The following is a 15,098-nucleotide window of genomic DNA, read 5'->3' on the forward strand; positions in this document are numbered from 1 at the left end:
ATATTAGCTGTTCCAGTTTGTATTGTATTCACCTAGTTTGACAATCTCCTGACAAACCATCAGGGTATTCAAATGTTTTATATTTTTTATGTTATACTTTCTGGCATGTTACTCACCCATGAGAATCATCTCATGTTTTGGGTCTTGGAACAAAAGCTGAATCTAATCTAATCTAACCTACAAAATAATGGTTCTACAAGTCTGTTGTTATATTTGTATACCTCACTGATTCTGTTAAATTAATCTTTTTCTCTTTTTTTAGAGAATGTCTGAATTTATCTTAGCATGCCAAGCTGTTAACCTTCTTAACAATTTACGAAAATTAAACTGCATACATCTCCAATCTTTTTCCCCACTCCAACGCACACATCTTTTGCTGAAGGTATTATTTTAACTATTACATTAAATTAAGAAGCTTTCTTGAAACTGTGCTGCCATTTGTGAAACAAAGTTAAAAGTGTTCTCAAGATAAAAGGTCTTCACAAAAGGAGCATTTAGTATCTGTGCAGGTGGTTAACGCTGACAGCCTTCATATAAACAAGCCCAAATGGTAGAACATCCTGCTTTACACATACATGCAATGGCAGAAAAAAGGAAAAGAGCACACCTTTCATTCAAGCATTGAATATATAAACTGATGAGACAAAACACTATGACCTCCTGTTTGATAATGTGTTTGTCCACTGTTAGAACACAATACAGCAGTGATTTTGTGTGGGACAAGTTCAACAAATTTCAGGTATGTTCCCAGCATTATGTGAGGTATGTTCCCAGCATTATGCAGCACCGCATGTCTAAGCACAGGTCATGTAATTCCCATAAATTGGAGATCAGTGGTTTCTGGGTGCAGAACTGGTATCTGATAGCATCGCAGATGTATTCCATCAGATTCAGAAGGGGTGAATTTGATTCTGGCCTCGTGACACTGAAAGTCATATTGTTGAAACATGTCACCTTCATTAGGGACAGGGTGCGGACAGTGCACAATAATGTTCACACAGAACAAAGCTGTTATGGAGCCTTCAGTTACTACCACAGGACCCACAGAAGACCAGGTGAATGTCCTCCATAGCATAATATTGCTCCCACTGGCCTACGTCTGTAGCAAAGTGCACCTTTCAAGCACCAATTCACTCTGTTGACAGTGTATGTGCACAAAACCGCCAAGCAGGTGTAATGCGAAACATGAATGATTCAACCAGATGACACATTTCTATTGATTCACTGCCCAATCTCAATGCTCCTGAGCCACAGAAATTGTAATTCAACAGTGTTGTCAACATGGGAACATACAGGGGTTGTCTGCAGCAGAGCCCTATGTTTAACAATGTGCAATGAATGGTGTGCTCTGAAATACTCGTGCTCCCACCAGCACTGTGTCATCAGACCTGCCACAGAAATTAGCTTTCTCAGCCGAATGTCATCTTTTTTAAAGGAACCATCCCAGAATTTGTCTTAAATCATTTAGGGAAATCGAGGAAAAGCCAAATTTTGGTGGCCCGATGGGACTCAGGTCTGTTGTCCTCTCGAAGGCAAGTCCACTGTCTGACCACTGTGGTGGCATGACCTAGTCTTAATTAAGCCAGAAAATCCTGGGAAATGTTGACATACTTATTGATTTAAGATATAACAATTTAAAACAATCCTTTCATGAATTTCACTACAATTTTCTGCTCTTTTGAAAAAAAATTTCTTTTGACTTATTTGATATTGTTTAGTATGTTTAAATAATGATGGCAGTCTCTATAAAAGGGCAGTTTGACTGTTAAGTTTAGTTATACTGTTTTAAACTACATCCTTCATCTATTTGTCCACACAGAAGTGCTATAGGATATAACTTGAAGACTATGGTGAGGCGGTGGGGGGCAGTCATGTGTTGAGAAGGTGGTGCTGCCAGAAATGAAGTGTGACACTGCATACAGGGAGAATAAAAATACTCTATTCCATATTCATTTACAATCTAATTCTGGCCCCCATATGGTTTTACTTTTCTCCAATAAGAAAAAAGAAATTGTCAGTAACTGTCTTTATAAGGTCTTAAAAGGAAACAAACAATAGAAAATCTAGGCTGGAATAATGACCATATTATAAAAAAGATACATTGCTATTCACAGTATACAGGAGATGTTAGGTCACAGACAAGCACAACAAAAAGACTACTAAACACGTAAGCTTTCGATCAGAAAGTCTTCTTCCAAAGTGGACAAAACACACACACAAACACACACACATGACCGTTGTTTCTCCCATGATGCGCAGTTGCTCCCAGTCTGGCCCTAGCAGCCAGAGACAGTGGTCATGTATGTGTGATTTGCATTTGCGCGCGCGTGTGTGTGTGTGTGTGTGTGTGTGTGTGTGTGTGTGTGTGTGTGTGTGTGTGTATGTGTGTATGTGCATTACTTCTGCAAACCTTTCAGAAAGGACACAGTATGCATTTTATTCAGCAAGATGAGTAATAAACAATATTAGCAATACTGCATCAAACTTGTTCACTTTCATCTTTGGATTAAACATTCGATTTCAGAGAGTACAGAATTTGGCAGAATCAAATTTTGGGGATATGTGGAACTGGGACAGTGGCATATTTTTCAGCCATTCAACAAACTAAGCACTGCTGATTGCTACTTTTATTGTGTCTGCTGCTGCAATGCATATATGAAACTGTAAGTGCAGCATCTATGATGGAATAAAATGTTATACAAATGAAACAAACTCTCGTTCAGAACATTTTCTCTCATACACAGTCTATTATTTGGTTCTTGTTGATCATTATGAAAGAAAGCAGCAGTGTAAGTAACAAGAAATAGTAGTCTCTTGCCATTGTTTCGCTAATGAGACGATTTCTCTCTCTTTTCTTCTTTCACAAAGAAAAAGGAGCCACAATTGCACTTTGTGTGCCAGTTACTTTCCAATACATTGGCACCAGCTGATCTTATTTAAGAATACTCAACTTTCGTAGCCATACAGCACATCCTTTGCTTCCTGGCCTAAATCCAAGTTAACTCCCAGCCCCCCTGCCTCCCCCCCCCCACACACACACACGCCACTCCCCCCCCCCTCTCCCTCCCCCAAATCAGCTAGTTGTGTGCTGTTATCTCACGTCACACCCTAGTCTATGAGTGCCCAGCTGTCTGTCGCCTGACCCCTCTGCCTGCACCCCTAGCCCACAGATGGCTCCCCACTCTCCCACAAGCCACTAAATGCTTCCCTCCAAACCCCTCCCATCTCTCTCCATCTCTCACATTGCCTCAACCCACCCCATCCTACCCCACTCTAAAGCCCCACCTCACTCCAGAACACTCACCGTGGGCCAGTAAAGAGCTGGCAGTTGAGCGACCACAGCATAAGGAGACATGCATGCGCATGTGAGAATGTGTGTGTGTGTGTGTGTGTGAGTGTGCGTGCACGCGTGCGCGCGCGCGCATGTTTTCCCTACAGCTAGAAAAAGAAAGTGCATTCTGGAAGCTCGCCAAGCAACGTACCTTTGTTTGGAAGGTAGAAGGCGAGGTACTGGTGGAAGTAAAGCTGTGAGGACGGGTCGTGAGTCGTGCATGGATAGCTCAGATGGTAGAGCACTTGCCCACGAACGGCAAAGGTCCCAAGTTCGACTCTTGGTCCGGCACACGGTGTTTATCTGCCAGGAAGTTTCATATCACTGCACACTCCACTGCACAGTGAAAATCTCATTCTACATACCTTTTGTTCGTGTGCCTATCGATGAGACAGTGCTTCTGCCTTTTGGTGAGCCATCTCCTTTATTCCTAAATAATTTGTAATTTTCAACAGAAACCTTCCATACGCTATTATTGCATCCTACATTACAGTATGCAATTTCCACAATATGTGGTCATCTGTGAATATAATGGGGGTAACAACAGTAGGAGACCAAAAACTGACTGCAGTAAGCAAGTTCAAGTTACTGTACGCTGCAGTAGTTATGCAGAGGTGAAGAGGGTCACACAGGATAGGCTAGCATGGGCAACTCCATGAAACCAATCTTCAGATGGAAGATCACAACAATAAAAACATTTGATTCAGCATACACCAGACTCCAAACAGCGTACACAACCTGTATGCTCAGAAACACAGAAAATCATATTGGTTCCATCAGCAGGAAACTTCAGCCAGTAATTGATACGGAACACTGTGTCGATTTTGTTCATTAATAAAACCCAAAACTGGGGAGTAATAAGAGAGTATTGTTGTAACTTCTTATCAACCTGGTTACCAAAATACATATTAAGAAGAATGGTAAAGTGTTATTTTAAAGGGGTCACTCCAAAGCACCACGAAAGTATTTGAGCAATGTATAACATTAGAGAATCAGTGCGCAATATTGAAAGCCTATCTACATTATCTATATCTGCATGACTAGTCTGTAATTCACAATTAAATGCTGGCAGAGGGTTCAGAAAACCACCCTCAACCTGTTTATCTACCATTCCACTCCCCTACAGCATTTGAGGAAAACCAAACACTTCAATATTTCCGTACAAGCTCTGATTTCTCTTATTTTATTACAAGATCATTTCTCTCTATATAAGAGGGCTCTAACAAAATATTTTCACATTCTGAGGAGAAAGTTGATGATTGAAATTTTAAGAACCTGCTCCAGCAAAATGTTTTTGCTTTAATGACTGCTTTATGACACTGAGGAGAGCTACTACTAAGTTACTCACAGTTGCAGTTGTTCTTGATTTGAATACTGCAATATTTACTTTGTTGTCTTTGGTGAAGAAATTTCAGAAATCCGTGTTTAGTAACCCTGCTTTAGTAGCACTGTCATCAGTAACATTACCACAGCTATTGCGCAGTGAAGGTATTGGTTGCGTCTTGCCATTGGTGTACTACACATGCAACCAGAACCTCTTTGGATTTTCTTCCAGATTTCAAAACGAAGTTTCACTATGGGAACTATTAAACACATCTTGCACTGAAACCCACCCTAAGTTTCGAGCTTCAGTAAAACATCGCTAATCTTGGAGATTTTGCATTCTTTTAAACTTTTACATGCTTTTTTTCATTGCTTCTGCAGCTGAGTTTTGACATATTTTGTGCACCATCCTTTTAATTTATTTTGTATCCTTTCAATTTATTTGGTATATATCTCTTAATTGATGTCGATACTATTTCTCTGAATTTAAACCATGTCTGGTCTACTCTTACATAGTCAGACTTGAAGGAGTAGAGACTTAGTAGAGACCGTCTCCTTGGAAGGCATCAAGTTAATTTTTATCTGCTTTCTCATTAAATGCCCTATTGTGTAGGGCTGAAAATTAATAGAGATAAGGCAAACAGAATGTGCAAAGTAAGTGGAAATTACTCATCTCTTCCCCGATTACAGTGCAATAGAAGATACTACAAGATGTTGACAGATTTCCATATCTCGGTAGCTTTATATGTAATAATGAGGTCACAGATGCAGAAATCACCAGCAGAACTGGAAAATCAGTCCATATGGCAATTAGGTCTGTAATATGTCAACAAAGCTTTGACTGTACTCCTTTATCGTTTATATGTGTGAGACTTGGGAAATGTCAGTAAAATCAGCACACAGTCTCCATATTTTTCACCAACAATGCTAGAGATGAATTCTGAAGATGTTAACCCAACCAAGTTACAAACGATGAAGTGCTGAGAATACAACGTCTAGACAGCCTGCACAAAATTATTGTTGAAAGAAGACTGAAGATTGCAGGTTATGTTCTACGCATGTAAGGTGGAAGAATCCCAAAATCAACACTGTTGTGGAAATCAATGGACAGATACAGATGTACAGGAAGTCCTTCTAACACCTGGAACTTTTGCAATGAATCTTCAATGCATGGACTTGGAGGAAGGTGAGAACTTGGCAGCTGATCGAGTGAACTAGTGGAAACCAGTTCCTTGTATGGTACACAGCAAATCTGAGTAGGTTAGTAAGTAAGTAATTAAGTAAAGTAAGTACAACTGGGGATTTTGCAAAATTGTTGGATGATCGATATTATTGTCTAGATTTGACACTGTTGGACTTCTACCTTTTCCTTGATGTGTATTCTTCAAATTGTGAGTTTTATGAGAAAGCTGACAGGTACTTACCAATCAACATTCCCTCACATGAACTGACATTGTCTCTTTGTAAATTCTACTGTGCTAACAATTATCTACTGAGAATCCTCGACTAGGTCTCCGCAGCTCAAATGAGCCAGTTTCTTTTAAATTTCTGTCTTTGGCTATAATTGTCTTCCAAGTATGGTGACACAACATCCTGTCGTGAAACTTTTGCCTTTACACTTGTTTACTTTTCTGGAAACTGCCTTTTTCTACACTGTGCACTAAATACATTATGTGAGTAACGCCCAATCTCCAACAACCAATCGTGAACTGTAAACAGTTGTAAACTCTATCAGGGCACATAACAAACAATTAACATTTGTGTTTTAGTGTTCTAAGCTGTGAGGTCATCAACGGACAAATAATTTTAGTACCTATTCCTGGACAGCCGGAGTGGCCGTGCGGTTCTAGGTGCTACAGTCTGGAACCGAGTGACCGCTACGTTCACAGGTTCAAATCCTGCCTCCAGCATGGATGTGTGTGATGTCCTTAGGTTAGTTAGGTTTAATTAGTTCTAAGTTCTAGGCGACTGATGACCTCAGAAGTTAAGTCGCATAGTGCTCAGAGCCATTTGAACCTATTCCTGACGTGCTGTTGTTTGGAACAACAACTGACATGATCCAAAATATTACTTTCATTTATTATAGCTTCACTTTTATTTTGTCTAATGATTACTACTTTCAGTATCAAATTCCATCATCAAGCCACTATATGATCAGAAAGCATAGTGTTTCGTTAAAATATTGTTTAATAAACAGATTACCATTATATCATCATACCTTAAAGTAATGTCCAAAGTGGAAGGACAGATGATTAATTTTGAGTGTATACAAAAGTCAGAGTGCTGAACTGGATATGAAAGAAGGAAAACCAGAAGGGCAGTGAGAGACGGGTGCCTTCTATCACCTTACTTCCATAATATGTTCATCAAGGAAGTAATAACAACAACAAAGAAAAGATGACAAGAATCAAAAGGTAATTTCTGGAATACTCCAAGGAAATGTGATAAGACCATTACATTTACAATGTATATAAATGATCCAGTAGAAATTGTCAGAGGCTCCTTAATATTGTTCACAGATACTACACTTGTCCATCAGAAAGTAGCAACAACAGAAGACAGTATCAATTTGCACAATGACCTGCAGAGGATTGGTGAATGATGCAGGCTCTGGCAGTTGACCCTGCACATAAATAAATGTAACATATCACACACACACACACACACACACACACACACACAGGAAAAGAAATCCAATGCTGTACAACTACACTATTAATGACAAATTGCTGGAAACAGAATCTACCATAAAATATCTAGAAGTAACTATCCAGAGCAACCTTAAAGTGGAATGACCACATAAAACAGCAATAGAAAAGCAGATGCCAGACTAAGATTCACAGGAAGAATCTTAAGTGAATATAAATTACCCCTGTGTCCTTACCCAGTAGGACTGACAGAAGAGAGAAAGAAGATCCAATGAAGTCTGGAGTGTTTTGTCACAGGATCATTTAGTCACTGTGAGATCATTACAGAGATGCTCAGCAACTCCAGTGGTAGATGCCATAAGAGAGCAGTTGTCCATCACGGAAAGATTTACTACCCAAATTTCGAGAGAGTAGTTTCCGAGAAGAGTCTGACAACATAATAGTTTCTCTCATATACAATTCACGAAATGATCACGAAAAGAAAATTTGAGAAGTTAGAGATAATACAGAAGTGGAACAAGGCAGAGGGGATCAGTTGGTGGCATGAGACGTACCCCCTGCCGCACACAGTTAGGTGGTTTTTGGAGCATGATGTCGATATGGAAACTTAATTGCATGCATATACACTGCAGATTGACAACATCGCAATAGTAAATCAGAGTAGGAACTAAATAAAATGTTTCAGGCCTTAAATCAAGAAGTGGTAAAACTAAAGCTAAAAATGAATACAAAGAAGACAAAAGTTATGGCTACAGACAAGAAAGGAGGTGGAGGTAGGACTGACACAAGAACAGGCAATGAGCAACTCAAGAAAGGAACTGAAATTCACTATCTCAGTAGCATTTTGCAAGAAAACAATCAATATTTCAAGGCATTCAAGAAAAGAAAAGCACAGGTGAAGAGTTCCTTCCGAAATAAGAAGAAGCTGCAACTGAATAAACATATCAGCTTCCACATTAAGAAAATATTTGTAAAGACCTTTGTGTGGAGTGTTCTGACACACAGATGCAAAATCTGTACATTAGAAAAGCCAAAGAAAGCTCGCCTCAAACCTGCTGAAATGTGGTTCTGGAGGAGAAGTACAAGAACTAGCTGCATTGACAGAAAAGTTAAAGGAAATAGGAGACAAGAAAGAACCACTGAAAGTTATAGGCCAGGGCAAAGCAAAATACACTGGACACTTAACTGGAGACGATAATCTTTTAAAAAACATTTCTGAAGGCAAGATCGTAGGTAAGAAAACAAGGGGATGACTGAGAACATCCTACTTAAACAATATGATCAATGAATGGGATTTTCTTCACACATGGAGATGAAGACAACTGCTGAAGAGAGAAAGCTGTGGCTGCAGAGACAAGGTTTAACCTTTTGGAAGAGTAAGGACAAACTAATACAAAATATGAGTCTGCATGGTAGCTACATATGGAATAAATGACAACTTCTTGTGTGCAGTCATCAAGTCACTTACCCCAGTAGGTGTCTTATCTACCGTAGCAGCAGCACGGTTCCGGACTGAAGTGCCTAGAACCGCTTGGCCACAGTGGTCAGCTTTTATTCTGCAAAGAAATTTTTGATAATAAGGTGAACTGATGCTGGTACTTGCTACTGAAACCAGTAGTACTTAGACACAACAAAAGTGTGACTACAGAATTAAGAATAATTTTTCCAAACAATCGAGTATTTTTTCAAAACAACACCACAATAGAGGAAACTTATTTTAAACTAAAGACACAAAAGAAAAAAAGAGAAACTGTAAAGATCTTGAGTCTCATAAGACTCTCTTGGGAGGAAAATATAAGATATTTAATTGGTAAACTTGCAAGGCATACTTTTTTATGTTGTATAAACTATGAAACTGTTAGCATCGTCAGCTAAAATTTACTTCTTCTGTCTTACTATACCTTCCTTCACTTACAGCTGCAGTGTGGAGACAGGGGTGAGGGTGGGAGCGGTGATGGGGGCGAGGGTGAGGGCATACTGCTTTAAAATGGTGATTCTTGTATTGATATTCTTAACAACAGATTTATATCTTTTGCTTATGAAAGTCTGCATGCGATGACAGCTGCACTAGTAATACCTTCACAGGGTCGTATTCAAGTTGCAAGGCTAGATCTATGCCAGCCATGACACGCTCCCAGCCTTTCCTCCTCGTGATCTGGTTGTAGCGTTGGGACTGCAGGGTGTCTAAGCTGATGTTCAGACCGTCAAGCCCTGCCCTCTGCAAGGCAACCAGCTGTCTTGTCAACATGAGGTCATCGGTTGTCATTAAGACACTTTTGAGATCTTTTATTTTCTTCAAGGCACCTGTGAAACAGCAAATTATTCTAAAGAAACTGAAACAAATAATTTGTAACATTGCTGCTGCATATGAAACAAACCTCCAGTTGATAAATTGAAAATACAAATTCCTTAAAAGTTAACTGTACATTTGCCCTAATACAAAGAGATAAGAAGGGTTAATAAACTGAATTGAAGAATGCAAGTTAAGATAGCAATGAAAAAATAATTAGAGGCATGAGATCACCTACTGCAACAGGGAAATGGGAATCAATATGAACCATTACCCAGCTACTGTCAACTGACTCCATGTCTCCATGCACACTGTATAAACCACTGTGGGTTGTACGACAAAGTACATTGTTGTACCACACATTATGGTTTTTCCCCATTCAATGCTCATGTGGAGTGTGGGAAGAATGATTCTTTAAATGGTTCTGTGCATGCTGTAATTAATCTTGCCTTCATGGTCCCTATAGGAGTGACACATATGCGGTTATTGTATAATCCCTAAATACCTCACTTAATACAGGTTCCTGAAATTTCATAAGTTGGGTTTTGTCATATATTTGGCGTCTATCTTCACTTGTCTGGCATTTCCAATTTGTAGTAGCTTCTTGATGCTCTCCCATGCATCAAATAAATCTATGATCAATCATGCTACACTATTTTGTATACATTCAATGTCTGCCATTAGCCTTATTTGTTATGGGTCATACTTAAGCAATATTCTAGAATGGGCCACACAAGTATTTTGTAAGCAATGTCCTCTATAGACTGATTACATTTTCCAGTATCTTACCAATGAATTGAAGTCTGCATTCTGCTTTGCCTACAAGTGAGTCTATGTCACCATTTCATTTCATCCAGATATTTGTATGAGTTGACCAATTAAAACTGTGATTATTTGATAATGTAGTCATACAATACTGTCTTTTATTTGTTTTGTGATGTGCTCCAATTTACATTTCTGAAAACTTAAACTCAGTTGCCTATCTTTGGACCAATTTGAAATGTTATGATCTGACTCAAATTTGTGCAGATTTTTTTCAGGCAATAATTCATTATAGACAACTCTATCATCCAGGAAAAGTATGAGGCTCCTTATAATATCGTCTTCCAGAACATTAAGGTACAACATTAATGTAATGGTATAAATTACTATAAATGTATAAATAAGTTTATAAGTGTGTAAAATACATTGAACTATTTGTTACAACAAAACATTGTACTAGTATACTCAGCAAGATGTTAAATCAACAGATAGCTACATTTTATGTTCAACATTTTGTGTACAGCATATATGCTGGAAAGGATTTATACCCAAATTAAATAAATCTGAAGAAATGGTAGGGTGTCTCTGGAAAAAAAATCCATAACAACTCATACAGTCCAATTTGCTATTATGTCACTGTTACTGAAATATAATACAAAGTATCTGAATTCGATGAACATTCTCAGAGTGCAATATGCCTCAGAGTTTGTGAAAATGGATGAAAGCAAACCACACATTTTGTTCTCAATCTGCGGAAGCATTATGCACTGTGAAACACTGTACTGCTGTTCTACATAAAAGCTGTCTCATTGCCAACATCTTTCCCCTGCTGGCTGTTCTACACTTCTCATCACTGATTCAACAAGCTGTAAGATATTTTATGCTGTATGACACCACAGTCCAATCTGGTTAGGATAGCATAAAAATAATATATGAATTTCAGTATTGAAACTGGAACAGCAGAACAGCTCTCATCACACTGGATATCAAATCGAGGTTGGATTACAGCCATGGGTACATCATTTCATGCTACTCAACTGTATGTCATATGTCAGAGTTCATCAACTGTAGTGGCTGGCGACTGGTGGCATAGCCATCTCTTGTCAGTTGCACCGCTGTCAGTTCACCTCTCTCTAGAGCTGCATTAAGGGCTAGACAGTCTGTGCTGCTCCAGATGCCATCACATTGTCTGTGTGGATACTTGTCTCACTGTATACAAGCCCACTTCCTGACTAAATGTACACAACTTCACTGCAGGATCACGTACGCATGAGTGAACACTTGTCTGCCCTCTCAGGTGCTAGTTGGGTGGCACTACTGAGGCCCTGCAAGGCATTTAGCATGGCCCTCCTGAACCTACCAATTCTATGTTCGCACAAAATGAGATTCTGAGCAATGCAAGCAGCAATATAGTGAAACAATAAACCAGAGCCTCAGCAGACCATGAGCCTGCCACTGCCAAATCTGGAATGCTGATAAACATTTCTCCTTCTTCCATTATGCTTAACACGGACTTCGTGTAAACAACCAGCACTGAAATAGAATTTCTGAATGAGAAACCTGCTCCATAAGCTTTTTCTTGCATACAGAATATGCATGGGAGTGCTGAAAAGTAATGCCTCTGAATTTTTTATTCTGTTCTCAATATCGGTCGAGGTATGACACGTCACGCATATTACTTGGTCAACTTTCCCACTTCACTGACTCGTGGCACACCTCCCTCCTGCAAACAGATGGAGTCGCAATAGGCAGCCCACTCTGACCAGAGATTGTGAATATGTTTACGGTGCACTTCGAGGAAGAGGCGCTGATGTCATCCAAATGGAAATCCATCTTCTTCTTCTTCTTCTTCTTCTGTTATGTGGATAACACACTTGTCATCTGGCCTCATGGAAGAGACAAACTTCTTGACTTCTTTGTACATCTGAACTCCACACGCCACAAAATCAAATTCACTATGGAGACCAAAGAAGAAGGAAGACTACCATTCCTGCACATCATAGTCAGGAGAATAATGGACAGCACCCTGTGCCACAGCGTGTATCTGACTCTATAAAACACATAAACTCAGTTCTCCCTATGGCACTGTGAATAATTTCAATAACAAAAAGTGAGATGAATGTTGCAGCGTACATTTAATTTCCACTTTGGCTTTGCATTCAAGATCAGTCTTACCTGAGAGTGCAACATTACATCTTTGGTTAATTTAATTATATGTTCATTAGATTTTGGTTATAAGGCATGTTTTGCTGCCTAATGTTTCATCTCCAAATACTGGAAACAATCCATGGAGGAAGAGGAGTATGTAAGACATTGGTGGACCAGGTTGGAAGAATCTGTGAATTTCAATACTCTGTAGAAGACCTCAATCATTTGAAAATAACTTTCCGACCTTGTGGCTATTCTAACAGATATACATAAGGCACTACATTCTAAAATATTTGCATCTTTCACTGAAAAACAAGCAACTAGAGGAAAAGTTCTCTTGCCATTTGTGAAAACAGTCGCAGATCGCGACCTCCAAGTGCTATGAAGAGAAGGTATTGACGCAGTGCTTAAACCAAACTGAAGACCACAACAGCAGCCATACTCAAGTAAATTGCTATGCAGTAGTTTCAGTGAATTTGACAATGATGTGGCTGCTTTCATGGTGGCCCAGTCATATTGTGGGGTAGGGAATGCCAGTGACAGGGCTGGAATTGTAGGTGACAGATGGATTTTTGGCAAAGCCTTGTATCAATACCTCCTTAATTATTGAGCTGAAAAACTGTAAAAAACATTCATACAGCAAAATCACACAAAAAAATTTCCTATTTCTGCAGGTATTGTGTCTTCTGTTTCTTTTTCATTACAAAAACATATTGATTCAATTTTATAAAGTCACAACTATGTCACTGTGATTTGTGTAACACACATTCTGGAACATGTTCCAGGAATGTCATGAAACAGACAGCTTTAAATACTTAAAGCTCATCTTTCAAGACTTGCATGCTAACAACAACACCATCTATCCAATCTGTTTTTATTTCACTTTCATGTAAAGATTTCTCCATGTAGCCAGTGCAAGAGGAAATTCCACACTCACATTTGGGTAATCAAGTGGATTCTGTGTCTTGTCAGAACCAAGTACAATCAACCCAATTTCATCTTTACCACTGGTAAATATCTGGAAACATATTAAATGGTAAAAATAAGTTTTGTTTATAACAAGTTGTATACCAATAAAAACATCACACACAGATACTCTTTATAAAATTATTTAATTGGATAGATAAAAAATCTACTCACCAAGCAGTGGCAGAACACACACATAAAAGACTGTTGTGATAGGCAAGCGTTTGGAGCCAGTGACTCCTTCTTCAGGCTGAAGGGTTGCAGGGGAAGCAAGAAGGGTGAAGGAAAAGGACTGGAGAGGTCTAAGAAAAGGGGTAGATTTTGAGAAAGTTACCCACAACCGTGGGTCATGGGTGACTTACCGTACAGGATGAGAAGGAAAGACTAATTGTTGGGGACTGCATCGGGCAAGATTCGGAAACCTGAGAGCTTAAAGGTGGAAGACAGGGTAATATGCAAGACAGAGATTACTACTAAAACTGTACATGAGTTAATAAGAGTGAGAAGCTAAGTGTATTGTATGCAACAGCTGTGGGAGGGGGCAGTGAAAATAGATGGAAAAGACAATGAAAGATGTAGAAAGCTAAAACGGAGTGAAGCAAAGAGTAATTACAGTGAAGAAAAGCTGAGACAGGAGAAATTAACGTAAATTAAGGCAAGGTGGGTGGTGAGAACCATGGACACGTTGTAGTGCTAGTTCCCACCTGCGGAGTTCTGAGAAACTGGTGTCTGGCGGAAGAATCCAGGTGGCATGTGTGGTGAGACAAGTGCCGAGGTCACGTATGCCATGTTGTAGAGCATGCTCTGCAACAGGATATTGCGAGTTTCCAGTATATACACTATGCCTGTGCCCATTTATCCTAACTGATAATTTGGTGGTAGTCATGCAGATGTAGAAAGCTGAACAGTGTTTACATAATAGCTGGTATATGACATGTGTCGTTTCTATTTTTCGCCTGATCCGCAGTTCTGGGTGACTTTCCCAAAATCTACACCTTTTCCTGGAACTCTCCAGGCCTTTTCCTTTACCCTTCTTCCTTCCCCTTCAACGCTTCTGTCTGGAGGAGCCACAGGGTCCGAAAGCTTGCCAATCACAACAGTCTTTTATGTGTATGTTCTGCTGCCGCTTGGTGAGTAGATTTTTTATCTATTCAATTAAATAATTTTATCAATAATTTATTGTTTATGTTGTTATAGTTACTCTTTATAACCTACTTAAAATACATCACGTACCCTCCTCTCCACAATTCTTCGAACACATAGTTTTGCCTTTTGTAAAAATTCACTGCGTTTCTGTATAACATACTTGGAGTCAAAGTGTCCAACATCTATTACAATTATAAACAGAAGAAAGAAAGTCATTGTATTTATTGGCAGTATTAAGCAATCAAATATTTTGAAAGAGTTCCAGTGGTATAAATTTACAATATCTTACAAATAAATATATACGTTTATTCTTTAAATCAGTTCTTAGCAATAACATAATAGTATAAATTGCAGAATCAATATAGCCAATTTTAATGTAATGACTGCAATACAAATACAAAATAACAGCAGTAAGTTATAACAAATGAGAGAGAGAGAGAGAGAGAGAGGCATTTAGACAATGTTTCATTACAGTGTGAAACTT

At 39.0% G+C, this 15,098-nt stretch overlaps 1 pseudogene; it reads right to left on the reverse strand.

Annotated features, from left to right (window-relative positions):
- LOC124722801 overlaps positions 1-14,830 on the reverse strand; it is a 44,230-nt pseudogene extending 29,400 nt beyond the window's left edge.
- Positions 14,831-15,098: the final 268 nt, after the last annotated feature.

The sequence above is a fragment of the Schistocerca piceifrons genome, chromosome X (assembly GCF_021461385.2).
Source record: "Schistocerca piceifrons isolate TAMUIC-IGC-003096 chromosome X, iqSchPice1.1, whole genome shotgun sequence".
NCBI classification, from domain to species: Eukaryota; Metazoa; Arthropoda; class Insecta; order Orthoptera; family Acrididae; genus Schistocerca; species Schistocerca piceifrons.